We start from the raw sequence: 15225 nt of genomic DNA on the forward strand, positions 1-15225 counted from the left end.
ACAAAATAGTCATTTTTAGTGATCTCTTTTTATTAACTTTATGATGAATATAAATTAGCATTGTATATACTTTTCAGTATATACTGTAAACTGTATGCGCAATCATGGTTATAATAATATTGTTTGTTTGTTTGTGTGGCAGCACCACAGTACTGGCTAACACTGAAACCATGCTAATATCACACCACTCTTATTATCACAGTTTGCTCGTCATGGCAGAGATGATATTAAGTGTCACTGAATTTAAGTTACACTGAATTTGGTATCTGAAGTGTTTAATGGCGTGGTATTGTTGTCTCACAACTTCAGCAGTTTCAGACCTGTTGGCATTAGTCTCTGGAGTTGGCACATTTCACTCAGTAGTCAAGCTGATCTGTCACTTTTCAGGAAAAATAATTCCCTTAGCTGCTGAGAGAGGGTGTGACTCTGATGTGAGAGAGGGAAGGAGAGGTTTCTTTCTGATCTCAGTTGATAATATCTCTCTGATTGGAAAGTAGCTTAATAAAGGTGCATTTGGTACATTTATCTTGGGCACATACATCAAGTTTTTAGTAGATAGTTGTTTTTTTTTAATCTATGCATGGTGTATTTCCAACAAACCTTTAATGCAATTATAATTTGCATTGCATTGTTTGTTTTGAAATGTTGACATTGCAACAGCAGCCACCCAAATGGCTCCTTTCAGTCAGCATTTAGACTTTGACTTGTTAAGTCCCCTTATTTGTGGCTGTAGAACATCCTGTCACAGTATTGTGAGAGAACTGCTCCATAAGGTTGTGTTAGCAGTGTCACAAGGTGTGATCATTACCTGTTGTGGTTCTCTTGACAGTGTAGCATACCCACAACAAGATGAATCAGGGCATGTTGTAAGTTAACAGTGCAGGAAAGGCTTCTCTTGCTTATACAGGTAGGTATCTTACATTTCCATTAACCATCAAGTTGTAGTCATTGCCACTACATTGTTTCTGGACAACCTTGCATCCCTGTCTGCTGTAGCTAAAGGGCTGGGTTTCTTGCTGTCGTGAAAATGTGCATACTGTACCCTATAATGTGTAATGGTTTGTTGGCTTCCACTGCATGTGAATACATATAGTTATGGACCTTTGTCTTCAACAACTCGTATGTGTAGTACCATAGTAAAGTTGGCAGGTTTTCTAAGAACATTCACACGTGCATTTATGGATTTAAGTGTGCAGAACCTTTTTAGAACTCCTCTTTCACAGTCACATTGGCACAGGGATTAAATGCTGCATATCTTTGTCGTACTCTCCTCTCCTGAAGGTCAATGCTGGGGGTACATGGTGATGAAATGGAGAGAAGGAGGGAGGGAGGCGAGGTTGGGGGGTGGGGGGGGCGGGTTCTTTGAGATTGACCTGCTGTATGCTCCTCCCCCCTCCCCAGGCATTGTTTTCCTCTCTCTGTGTCTTTTTCCTTCTGACAAGAGCCTACCCTGTTCAACCTTGGCGAGAGGGATGGTTCTGTAGGTGGGACGCATGGGGAGTTGTTGCTGCAGAGTGATAACTTGAGCCGAGAAGCTAGGTTTTGTCAGAGCAGTGCCAGTACTGCTTCATTCTATTGTTAAACATAAAGGAGGAAGGCATCAAAGAGGCAGGTTATGCTTATTCAGTGTCCGGGGAGGAAGAGAGCAAAAGTGTTTGTGAAATATTATGCCACATTCACAATCTTGTGGGTAAAATGCATTCAGGTGTCTTTAAAAGTAAAATGAAGATTTTCTTCCTTTGTTGTAAGAAAGCTGTGTAATGGAATTATCCTTGCCAGAGTGCATGAAAGTCCACATTTTCAGTGCAACATAAAAAATGTGATTTAAAGATTATTGTTAAACCACATTCAGTCTGAAATCTTTGTGATCATGTTCATCTTAATGATTATTTCTTGACAGCCTGTTTTTATTAGATTTTAATTTGGCTACTCTGTACCTGCTTCATTTATGTTCTTTTTCTGCTGAGATCTATTTGTATGTATACATTCGTGTATGTTACAGCCCAACCAATACATCGGCGTGCCTAATTCTAACCCTAACCCTTGCCAAATGGAAATTATTAACCCTTTTGCGAATACGGCCACACCAGTGTGATTAGCTGTTTAGCATGTATGCTAAAACTGGTGTGATTAGAACACTAGATTGGAGAAATTCTAGCTAATTTTAGCTTTGAGGAAACAGCGATTTCACTCTAAAAATATAGCAAATGCTAACTGAAAACTATGAGAAGCTCAATGACGCAAATGAAAACATAACAAACCATGTGACACGCGCGCTACATAGCATAAAAAATAAGTTACGTGCGAAAGGGTTAAACCAGAGGGGACACGTAAATAAACGTGAGCTGAACAAGTATCTAACATAGTTTGGTAGCCAAAGTTATCTAGCTTCTCTTTCAAACGTGTAGTGTGAAATCCCAAAGTCACAAGTCCTTGTTGAAGACAGCCATGTTGTATTACATGCATTCAACAGCAGTGTTTACTCTAGGTCACTATCAGTTTACTGCATAGTTTAAGATGGCATGATATTTTTTTAAACTTTTTTGTATTTTTATACATTTGACTCTTATTTATAAAAACTTTAATATATTTTGTTGTACTTTTGTTCAAAGTACTACTTATGACAATAAAACAAGTTTATTTTTAAACTGCATTATGTCATGTTATCTTGGCGAGGACTCTTAAATAGCTACACATAACAAATGTTAGGGAAAATATTTGTTTATGTTATTTGTTTCTGGAGAAAAAAAAAATCAGCCGATGTATCATTATCGGATTTTTAAATCCTCAAATATTGAAATCGGTATCAGTCTTAAAAATCCTACATTGGTCGGGCTCTAGTGTATGTATGATGTATTGTGCCATATTAGACTATTAAGCTGCCCTGCATATGAGCCAGCAAACAGATAGCAATGTTCTATTTTATAATATCATTAATTAAAACGATAACATTTGTTGTGCTTAATTAAAATGATAACATCTGTTGTGCTTTAAAGAGGACCCAGGCCTGTCTCTGAAATGTAGTCAGTAGTTTAACTCAAAGTATAATTTAATAATATCTATTTACTGATGAAATTATTCCCTGAATAATTTGTTTAGTAGGCAAAGACCAGTTTATGGTGCTAATTTATATATGCTTGGTACATATGTCAAAACATTTTCCCTGGGTTAGATTTTCTCACAGAACAGCCAACGCTGCATTTTAATTGGGAAACATTCAAGTCCATTAAAGCTATTTTAGAGCCATGCAGGGAGATACCATGGGTAATAAACACAGGAAAATGATGTGCCTGTGTCCCATTACTTGATATACCTCTATCCCTTTAGGACTTCACTTAGCTTAAAGCTCATTTCTCTGAGTCTTATCTCACCCCAAAGACCCTGTGCTACAGAGGTAGTGAACCACAGAACAGGGTTTCTCTCCCTAGCTCAGAGATCCTTAGTTATACCACAGCTGTTTAGCTACAGGGTTGAGGAGGCCAGTAAATGTAAGTTAAAGCTGACAGACTATATCTAACAGAAACACCATCTCACCTACTGTTGTACCTTTAAAGACACGTTTTTCAATGAGAAATTTTGCCTGACTGTTTTGCCTGTGTAGTGTCTTTGATTAATTTTGTTTTATTGTACCATAGCTGACAATGTGTCAAGGATCTTCTGTCACTATAAAATAATACTTTAAGACATTTTAGATTTGTAATCAAGAGGTTCACAATGGAATAGGTGTGACAGACCCTGGAAGTAAAAATGGATGGATTAAAATCTATGCTGTCCATTGTAGTGTTTATAGTGCTTATTTATTAGATAGGTATTTAACCCTTAGAAATTAAGTGAAACTCTATAAGGGCATTTCTAATGTAGAGTAAAGAAGCTGTCCATACAAAACTGATCATACAACACTGCCTGATACCAGCACTAATGCACAACACTGAAGCTTAATTCTTACTCTCAAGTCTGCCGAAGGAGTGGGTCATTACAGGCTGTGTCTCGACATTAGTGAAGCAGAGGAATTTATACCCCGAATGCACTATGGCCATGATTGCTTTCACATCTTGTGAATGTTATTTTGATTAAACTCTGATGAACATGGCTTTTTCATTTGAAGCGAGCGTGGAAAGACATGAGGATAGCAATTATATCCACCCTGTCTGTATATGAGGGTAGGAACTGAGACCGAAGGGCAATCAGAGTGCAGTCGAGAAACATGCTGTGTCATGAGATCAGGCCTGTTAAATGAAGGTGTGCTGAAGATCACATGAACTGTATCAAAAATGCGTTTTAGGTAAATGCAAGCTTTGCATATGAAATTGCTTTTTACGTAATTAGTTTTATGTAGTTGGTTTTATGTCTGGGCAGTGTTTTTGACTGTGGATGATCAGCTTTTCACCCAATTTAAGTCCACATAATGGCTTTGGCCATATCATGCACTGGCACCCAGTTCCTAATAGTAAAACTCCAGCTCTGTCTCTGTGGATCAGCGCTGGAGAGTTATGTCTACGGCCAGAACGTGGGCCTTTCCCTGTCACCTTGATCAAGATCCTAGGTGACACAGTGTCCGATCTGGTTGTGGCAGGTGTCACTCACAGAAGATGGTTGTGTGTCCAGACCCTGTGTGCTGTCTGCTGTTGAGCAGACTTTCCCTCAGCGTGCTGAAGTGGCTTTTTCATGGGACGCCACTAGAACATCCAAACATCCCTGTAATATGAAGTTAAGCAAAGACACAGAGAAAAAGAACTGACTTCATGGACAAACGTATGTATTATTTAATGATGGATCGAGGGGAATGCAGTTTTATTCCCTCTGAGTAATCCCACTAAATTTGATTCATACGTCCATAGTGATATGAAAAAAAAACTTTGTCCAGTTACCCAGTGCCTTGGCTTAGACCTCATTTGCACAAGTCAAAGTAACTATTTGGACATTTTTACTGGAATTCACATCATAGCTAGCAGAGAGTAAATTCTTTGACAACACACCTGCTTTTATACTTTTTCTACACATTTTAAAGAAACACTACATAGCATTAGATTTAGGTGTGTTTGAGAGGCTCAGACAAAACATTGTAATTACACATACAAAATATTTTTTTAGGACTCCTCTTGGCTAAGTCCACTGGTATGCCTTCATACATCACCTCTACAGTTTTCTGCTCCATTTACACTACAGGAAAGCCAGGTTATTGACAGTTTTACACTATCTCTTTAGTACTATTAAAGCTGGCTCAAAAATGTGTTGTGGAGCCTTTCATGTATGGAGGTTTTTGGTGGCATCCTTTTACTCTGAATTGAAGGCATCTTGAATGGTGGGGTGATGATCTCTTAAATGCATATTCCTTGGCAATGTAACAGGGGTTTTATTTAACAATAGAGTACCCACCCTGTACCCTCTCAATTTGAGTACAATTAGCAATGCAGAAAAAGAAGTCTGAAACTTTGTTGAGCTGCTGTGCCTTGTCTGGTCGACATTCACTGACTGGACTAAAGTAATTATCCATTCAAAATGCCTTCTCCCAGTGGCTCTAAAAATCAAATGTCTGTATGCTGCTCTGTCACCTCAGTATTCACTTGGTATTGATGCTGAACTTTTCATGTCTGATTCCAGTTCCCAAAGAAGTCTGTCTTGTGTCTATGAGATTCAAATTTGTGTTTACTTTGACATGCCTTCTCTCAGCTGAAAAGAGCCCCATCTAGCTAGGGACCATCTATTTGCATCGAAAATTTATCAAGGCCTTAGTAATCTCAAACATCTTGATGCACATCACGTAGCTTTGCTGTTTGTCATGAACCCGTTTGAATTAGCATGTCCCATATGGATCTCTTCTTTGCTGTTCTCTTTGTGATGGAAACCTTATTGTTGATTGCTTACATTTATATACGGAGAATTCGTTTTTGTTCATTTCTTGCCTGTAGAAATCGCTACAATTACAAAAATAAAGAGTAAGTCAAGCCAATATCAGTTCTGTGAATGGCAGATGTGTTCTTGCAAGGTGTGTAATTTGGCATTTTTGTACACTGAAAAGTTTGTGGAGATGTCTTTTGGTAGTGTAGAGGTAGTGTAACAGGAGAACAGTGGTGTGTCTGTCCATAGTTAGCCTCATCATCACAACATGATATAGGCTCATAGCAGGGTTTCCGCAGTGATTTTTTTCTTACCTCTTCTATGTTTTGTATTTTACCAGGCTAAAAACTGGTAATTACCGGCTAACGGAAACCCTGGATCATAGATAGAGACCAATCTCAATATGATTTTTGTGCAGTTATTTTGTTCACAATTGAGCTAGCTGACAGAAAATGAAAGAAGCTAGCTAGTTTATCTGCCCTCCTCAGAGCATCATGCGGAAGTATCTTGCTGAGGTATTGTTGCAGAGGTTGTTGTGGTGAGACAAGCTTAAAATAGTATAATTAGAAAAAAAACTGGGTGTAAAATAGGGAGAAAATAAAAAAGGAAATACAGGCTGGCACCACAATATTAAGTGGGCAGTCTACTACTGTAATTACGTAGTACTTAGTAGTTTGTTACACATTAAATAGAACGTATCTCTATGTGATTCCAGTAAGTATCCAGTATGGAGCACAGCTTTGTAAGTTACATAATTACCCTAGCCATGAACCTAACTATAACCCAGACTGTAACTGCACTCCAAGCTCTAATCCTTTTTCTATCCCAAAACCCAAATCAAATCCTTCAGCTGTGTATTTACATAATGGTTACACAGGGCTTAATGACATTTCACTACATGTTTATTCAGTACTTATGGCTTATTTAACAGAAAGTGTGAAGGACAGATTCAGACTCTATACTTTTTATTTCCTAGCAGTGTAAGCAATCTTTTGTACATTAACTATTCTGGGTCAATTAACTGAACTATGTAACTTAGAATTTTCTGAGTCCACAGTCAAATAAGGGAGAGATGAGTTTAATTTTGTTGGAAAGCATTCTTTTGAAGTGAAGGAGGTTGTTCGTCGTCTAAAAGATCACAGTTTAAATTGGCGTTGCATAAAATCTTTTAATGGTCCCTTGGTCATCATCCTTGCTGAGAAAGAAATATTTGCCTTGGCCCGTGAGGAGCATTATCAAGCCCAATCCACAGCAGCCATCTTGACTGATTTTTACATGAATGATTCAGAAGCATGACTTTCACAGTGTTCTTATTAACTCCGTACCAAGTCGATTGGACACACCAGTCGGAGGCTGAGAGGAGAAGATTGCCTGAATAGCATTCCTTTATCAATCATTCCAGTCACCATGGAATAAAGTCGGATTGAGACTGTGCAGGCACTTCCTTCTTCCCCCCCCCCCCCCCCCCCCCTTCCTTCATAACAGTGTCAATGAGTCTCCACCTTGATCAGCCCTTCAGAAAGTGCTGTTTTGCCCAAGCCGACCTGGTGGGCCCTATGGACGGGCAGAACTTTGAAGTCCTTTTCTACACGGCTCCTCTGGGGGCTCCTTTCACGGCACATGAAATCGTTTTGCATGCCTGCAGCGCTGACGCGGCAGTGTTTGGTATGGGCCGCGTGTGAAGCCTCGGCTTGTGGTTAAAACCGAGCTCCTCTGCGGAGCCCCTGCGCAAATAAACAAGAAATGTACGCAAATGCACGGCCCAGCCAGGAATTTCTGATGAAGAAATCATCGAAGAGGCAGGAATTTTACGGCCGTGCTTCCCTCTCTCTGGCCTCCGGCTGTCTTTATTATCCTGGCAACCCTGAGCAGACGGATTGAAAGAGAGGGAACCATCGCTGGAGTGTGGATCTGGACGCACTCTGAAAAGCAGTAAATGGGATCCTAGTGACTTTATAGAATAAATAAACCCATGCAGGTTCCGACCAGTTTGGCATGGATGGGAACAAAGTCACTTTCTCAAGTGAATGGGAAGCTCAGAAAAAGCGCGATCGCTGCCCCTCTGTTCTCCCAGTGCTGCTCTGCTATTTTACACTTTGGCTCAGAGAACTTGGCCGCTGCTCGTGCATACCACACTCGACAAGGTTAACAATGTGACGGTTAGTCGGTATAGCATTTGTTGTAATGCAGTGAAATAGTGGATTAGAGGCCACCGAAAACAGGATAATCTGCAGGACATGTGATTGGCCTGTAGTTGTAAGGAAGGGTGATTGGTTGGACAAGTGCCCCACAACAGCCTGCACTTGCATTCCCTTTCTCATTATCTCTGAATAGTGCTAGCACCTGTACATGTGCTGTTGTTCCCATACTAAGTCGGAGTAAGGAAAGGTACAAGTGGGGGTTGCAGCCATAGAGCAAAAATGGCCCAATATTGAGATGAAGGTTACTGAAATTTTGTAAGTGCAAGTACCAGGGGTGAAAGGATTGGCTGTATTGACATTACCTACATTTTATATGTAGTAATGTCATTCATGTTGTTAAATTGTATGTCAAATACATACATTAATGCACAAATATTTTATTTTACCTTTATCCAGTGAGCTTATACTCCAAATCCTACTTACTTATAAAGAATTGTTACAGGTTTGCCTGAATAAGAGGATTATAAGAATTGTCTTTGAAAATTCAAAATGCCATAAATGTACTTCTAAAATATATGTTGCTCAGTTTTACCTCACGAGTTAGATGCACTATTTTCAAGATCCTATATTTATTACTTGGTAGTTTAATTGCAGTGCCTTCTGATATAATGATTTCAAAGAAAAAATATATTTGATCAGTGTTTGTGTAAAAATGTAACTTATTTTGCTTCCCCTTTTCTGTATTTTCTGAATTGAAATCATTAATCGCTAATGACATGAATTTGCTCTGTGCATTGCTATTAAGAGTAAATGTTTACATTTTTTAGCAAAACAGCTCCTGTTTAGTCAAAACATAATCCATGTATATGCAAGGTGACATTTAGTGCTGTTTGAAAAAAAAAGTTGCTGTATGCTGCTGCTGTTGTCATCCTCATTTTCACAGAAGCGTTGATGGAGATAATGTGACATTGCAGTAGTTGGTCACATTGACATTATTAGAACAGGCAGTTGCAGCACCTTGTAGACCAGAATAGCTTGCTGTAGATACCTGTCAACCAATCCAGTTTGCCTGTATTAAATGATTTTTTCCTTGTGTGGAAAAAAGGGAATCATAGCCAAGTATGTTAAATTGAAATTATAGCAAATTAAGGCATTCTTATCCAGAACAACTTACATAGCTTACAATTTTAAAATACAATCCATTTATACAGCTGGATATTTACTGAGGCAGTTTGGGTTGAGTACATTGCCCAAGGCTAGTGTTTGGCCACACGGAAGTTTTGACCCAGCCACTTAATTACCTAGGTGGGTATTTGCTGCTACCAAATAGTTGGCTTCAATATCTTAGCAAAGTCCTAATGCAGAAGTTGATTGCTGATTGTGTGTAAATGCATATTGTAGTGTCAATGAATGGTTTCAGAGAAAAAAAAATTACAGTGAATTCTTGAAGCACCTAACATGCAGGTTATTCCTCAAAAAGGTATGAAACTGCAGCTCTCAACTGGTAAGTTGACATACAGTATATAGCTAAGCAGATAGATAAGTACATAAATCTCTCTGGTTTCTCTCCAAATATAGTGTGCATTTATTTCTACCCTCAAGGTAGTTTGGCTTGATTTTCAAATTCTTCAAGCCCCATTTACATCTGTTATCTGAACATCATTTTGGCATGAAATAAACAACATGCTGTGTAACTAGTAAAAAGGCAAAATAAAATAAATAAATAAAATACAATATTGAATTGAATACAATAAGCCAAAAGGCCAACATCAGACAATTTTAGTATATTTAAAGCTGAATGAACTGCCCCTGCAGATCTTTGAAGTTTCAGACAAAAATACATGTATCTTCTGGACTGGGCAGTAATTTGTCAGCCAGCTGTAGGCCTTAATTGTTATCCCTTTGGATATTGTACAACACACAAACACACATACGCTCTTTTTATCTGTCTGTTTTTTTCTGAGCTCAGAGGCTTGTGCTTCCATTATTGCAAATTACAAGCTACTGTAAGATCAGCCCAGTACTTGCTTATGCCATTACATGCTTGAAACCAGAAAAATTACACATTCCAGAACATGACAATATTTCAGATATATGCTTAACTTTAGATTTGCATAATTAAATGTCTGACTCCTTTACAATCATATATAAAGCAGGGCTGCCAGTCAATCAAAAGAGGTTTCTTGCTACATTTTTGTCACTTTAGTTGAAATAATTAGGTAATTATTCCAAGTTAGTTACATTGGTGTGAATTCTTGCAAACACCGTAGTATTTGATCTGAGGCATTAATATAATGCAAACTCTATGACTGTTTCTAGCACATTGTCCTTAATATTAATTGGTGATAGTAACTGGTAAAACATGTTACAGTAAAATTTGGTCCTTCGTCATGCTTTCTTTGCCAAAACTGGATTTAGGTCTCTCAAGTATTTTGTATCCCATCATTTTGGTTCTGGCATTAATAGTCTAGTTGGATTGTGACCATAAATGTGCTTGATGTTCTCTGAATATCTGAATATAACCTTTTTCTATGTATCTCTTGCGTTTGAACCAGCAATCTTACAGCTGTGTGTACAGCTTGTCATGGTGATGTCATCTAGCTAGTTACCTAGTCAACAACCGTATGTAACTAATTATATACAGTGTCTAGCTAGGTAGCTCAGTTGGTAGTTCTAGGCAGTTCAGTTTGTGCCTTGTTAGCTTTCCAGGCATGTGTGTTTGTTTTGATTTTGTTTTTTGTTTTTAACTTGGCTACATGTCATTTTAAACCTGTTGATTGGTGGTTAGCTACCTTATTTGGTACTCCTAGAGATAGGATTTAACTAATGTTTAACTCATAGCCAAGTAATAGCTATTTTATTATGAATAATATTTCTTTTGTTGTTGTTTGATTAGTGCTTTACAAACAGTTAATGATGCAATTCACAGCCTAACTAGCTACCTACGTATCCATGAAATGATATGATATATATCAGCATTTTATGACTAGCTATATCAGATCAGCAAGCTGACAAGTTACTGGAAAAAGGGATTGTCATTGACTCTTTATCAATGAACAGTGGCTACAGTAAGCTGAGAGCCATCTTGATGTAATACTTGTGATTTTAATACATAGTGATTGCAAATAAATGCGTCCTTGATCTGTGTACATAAAGCATTCACCTGCTATGCACCAAAGCTATGTATCTTATATCCGCAACAAGTGACATTTTAGCTGTGTCTTATCTGAGTGTGAACATTATTTTGGGAAAGTAGAATGAAGAGAAATGTTAGTTTTACCTTTTGAAGACATTCACTTCTTAGATTGGCTTAGTATGAATTAGTATGAATTGGTAACGCATCACTTCGGTTGTGGAAATCAGGGAAACATCAGAAGATTGAGCATAGTCCTTGCTACATTACAGAGGTAGCTAGCCAATATTTTTGACTGAATAACCGCAGTGTAGAAATATCCTTTTGAGAACTGAATACTTGCCTAAAGGAAGACAGTTGCTCATCTGCAGAACAGAAGAATCTTTTAAGTACATACAGAAACACTTGTCCCAGTTCCAGTCATTTACATGTTACCGTGGTCTGAGGGAATATGTTGCATGGCATTGAGAAATTTTTTGGCCTACTTCAGTAGGGTCGAGTCGAGCTTTAGACGATAGTGATAGTGATGATGGTGATGATGAAAAATATGAAAGAAGAAAGTAGTGAGCTTTTCTTCTCTTGGTTGTGAAATGGCTTCTAGTTTTTGTAAAACAGTTCACCGAGGTGAATTTGCCAAAAACCGTACAAGCAAAAATAATGCAGACCTTTGGCTGTGCTTACTGGTTTAATGGAATCAAAAATAGTAAAGAACTTCAGTCTTTCAAGACAATTGCATTTTGATTGAGCCTTTTTTCAATGTACTGTATGTTAGCTGTGTGAGCAGATCCCTTGTTGTGCTTGTTTTCCACGTGATTATGTGATTATGTGCTTATTAATGCTAGCAGGGCCTCCTGATTGAGAGTGAGGGTAGAGGTGGAGTTTTCATGAAAGAATCAATGAGTCCAAATAAGCACTAATTTTAACATTTACATGCAGATGGGGAAATGGTAATATTTCAGATTTGCCTTTAAAATTTCAAAATATTATGCATGCTTTGCTTAGTTTCCTTGGTTACTCGGCAGTTATAACCTTTCACTTTCAGGGGAGTCAAGGTATAATATCGTCTTGTTCTTTAATGTTATGAAAAGCCAGAAAATGCAACACAAAGCTATACACAGACTCTGGCTCAGAAATACCCCAGTTGAGATGTTAATGTTCATAAACTTCAAGTTATTGATTCAGTGAGGTTAGAGTGCACTTCACTGTGATGTATCGAGCAGGTGCTCTCGTTCTTCAGCACACATTTTTGCATCTCCCCTTCTTGGTCTTTAGTCTTCTCAGTCTTTAAGTGTTTGGTCTGACAGCAGCTGTCGTGGAGTGTTTGTGAGTGGCCTTTGTAGAGTGTGCTGGACATTCCTGTGATGGTCATGCAGTCCTTAGCATTATAACGTATGCTTTCAGGACTTCTATGCTCTGTTTTACATAACACACTGACACACCATGATCCTTCAAATTCCTACATGCAAAACTGTACATGCCCTGGAAAATTGAGCTACAGTATAAGTGGTGGAAACATATTTCTGTGCTTACATCTGGAATTCATTGAAGTTTTATTAAAAATGGTGCATTGTCAATGAAATGATAAACTTAAGTATCTTTGAAAAGGGATTGATTAATCTAGAACACTAAATTTAACTGGTTCTCAAATGCACTTTGAGTGTACTTTAGTTTTTATAGATGAAAGGAGCTTGTGTTTTCCTGTCTGGTTGTAATGGATATTCTGGGCAGGGAGTGGGAAGAAGGAATCTGAGATTAACATAGGGGTCGATACATAACAAAATGCATGATCAGGCTACATGCATGAGGCCACTGGCATTTCTTTTGATTATCTCACTTTCATTGTTGAGGTTTCATGTGGCCATTTTGCCATGAGGCGGTGTTCACAGCTGCAAATGAGTCACAGCCTGAAAAAGGGATCATTTGAGCAGAAGTGTCTTTTTAATAATTATGTGCTTAAACTATGTGCCCAGTTTTTGGTATTTTTCCTTCATAGTGTCAGCTCTTTAGGAGGAGAGCTGTATTTTGGTGTGATTTACATTTAAACACATTTAAATACAGGCTGAATTCAGCATGGATATCAATACATGAAGTCAAGCCTTTTTGTTAATTTAACACACAAGGACTATTGTTAGTGATGCACAGTATAGAGGGATATGAGTCTGACACAAAAATAGATTTTATATGATTGAACAAACTTCTCATCAGACCAAGTAGTAAAGACATGCCCTATGCCAAGTGGATTGTCAGCAGGCTCGGCGCCAGGAGAAAATACAGAGGGGAGCAATTGCAATCCACACAGGAGCACAAAAAGTCATAAGTACTATGTAGACATCGGGATATAAGGAGATAACTGGGGTTGCACTGAGGTCCATCTAGGGCTGCAATGCACCCCTAAGCATGTGTACTTATTCAGAGCAACAAATAACAAAAACTGCTGACCCTTAGTGATTTTGTTATAATTTTAAGTTTATTTAAGTGTAAATATTTTTCAAATATGTTCATTTTATTACAGCTGTCAATGCATAAAATATATTTTTCCTAATTTCTGTGGGCCTGTCTCAGTCATGGGTTTGAATTCACTGCTCTGACTAGTTACAGTTCTCAGCAAAAGTAACAGTTCAAGCTTATTAGTTAAGCAGCTGTTATTATTTAGATGTTGCTAAATAATCAGGTGATGTTTGATACTGCTTTGGTATGCATTTCTAATCTTTTTGAAGCACTTGAATTAGAATTTTATAAGGCAAATATTACTAACAATATCTGCAACAAACACACATCTGTACAAAGTTGAATAATACAGAATTCCTTGTACATTGCTGGCTGAAAGCCTGCATGACTAGTAATTGTTTACATTTTTGGGGTAGATTATTGTAAAGAATGGATCTTAGAAAGAATAACAGTTTTCATGAATTTACATACCAGCTACTTATATGGAGTGCAATGGAAGTGTTTGGAAGTGCACAGCTTTGCCCCTGAACTGTACTGGTTCCAGTCTACCAAAGCATAAATCCTTAGATAATTCTGACATTAGATGACAAGGTTATTGGAAATCTTAGTCAAGGTTAATTCTAGTTAACAATCAATTTTCCTGCAGGTCTTTGTTATTGATTTCAGAGAGGGTAGTGCTTATGCCAATGCACACAGACATCAGTATTTTTAAGAAGAACGTAAAGAGGCGTCAGTTAAAAGAAATCGTTTGACTTAACAGGATGGAAGTGAAAATGTGCCCCACTGTCTATAGTTTGGCAGAAGCTGTCAGAAAACCTCATTGCTGGCTGTTATTGCAAACAAAAAAATCGGGATGTATTATGGATTAACCCCTCAAAGTCCAGATGTCTAACTGCAACAGCAACTCTGTGTTGACCTGGAAGAGTATTAGCTGTAGTGGAGCAAAGAGGGGAAGAGGGTGCAGCTGCCCTGGGCCCACGGTTCTTCCAGTTACCAAGGGGCCCACCTTGGTCGCAATCTGCCTGACTGAACATGCATTTTTGTTGTTTAGTTGAATATTTTGAATAAAGTCTGTTTGTGTGTTGATTGCGGCAAAAAAGTCAGACTGAGGGCGTAATGGTTTCGACCCACCCCTAGCTAAGTTTCTCGGCGTGATATTTATTTTGAATGAGCAGAGACATAATATATATATATATATATATATATATATATATATATATATATATATATATATATATATACCCAAAGTATAGGAACTAGACGATTGCCGACCGTCTTGTTTTATTTCCCATCGCCATCACTGCTGATGGAGCCGCGGTATTTAAAAATGGTCTCATGCAATGAGATGTGCTGAAATAACACACCTCATTGTAATCCGCATTTGTCTCCGTTCTGCCCTTCCGTCTCCGTAAGTTTCCCCTTAGATCTGTCTTGCATCTCCATACAGCCTATATTAGGCTGTATAAGGGCCCACTACAGGTCCTCGTCCCCTCTGCAATGAGCCATCGGCTCCACCCCTGATTATTAGTGATCGTCTTCTTGTTTGGCTGTTGCCAATTACTGATTGTAGAAGTACAATTAGGTCTGTATTTTGTTACAGGTGTTATTTTCTGGGATATTTGCATTATTGTACATTAGGTGGAAAGACTGGCATACTGTTCCTGC

At 38.2% G+C, this 15225-nt stretch overlaps 1 protein-coding gene across 2 annotated transcripts in view; it reads left to right on the plus strand.

The window, feature by feature from the left end:
* zbtb47b (zinc finger and BTB domain containing 47b) overlaps positions 1-15225 on the plus strand; it is a 44223-nt gene that overhangs the window by 17054 nt on the left and 11944 nt on the right. The window lies entirely within an intron of this gene.

Source organism: Megalops cyprinoides, chromosome 2, assembly GCF_013368585.1.
Source record: "Megalops cyprinoides isolate fMegCyp1 chromosome 2, fMegCyp1.pri, whole genome shotgun sequence".
Classification (NCBI taxonomy): Eukaryota; Metazoa; Chordata; class Actinopteri; order Elopiformes; family Megalopidae; genus Megalops; species Megalops cyprinoides.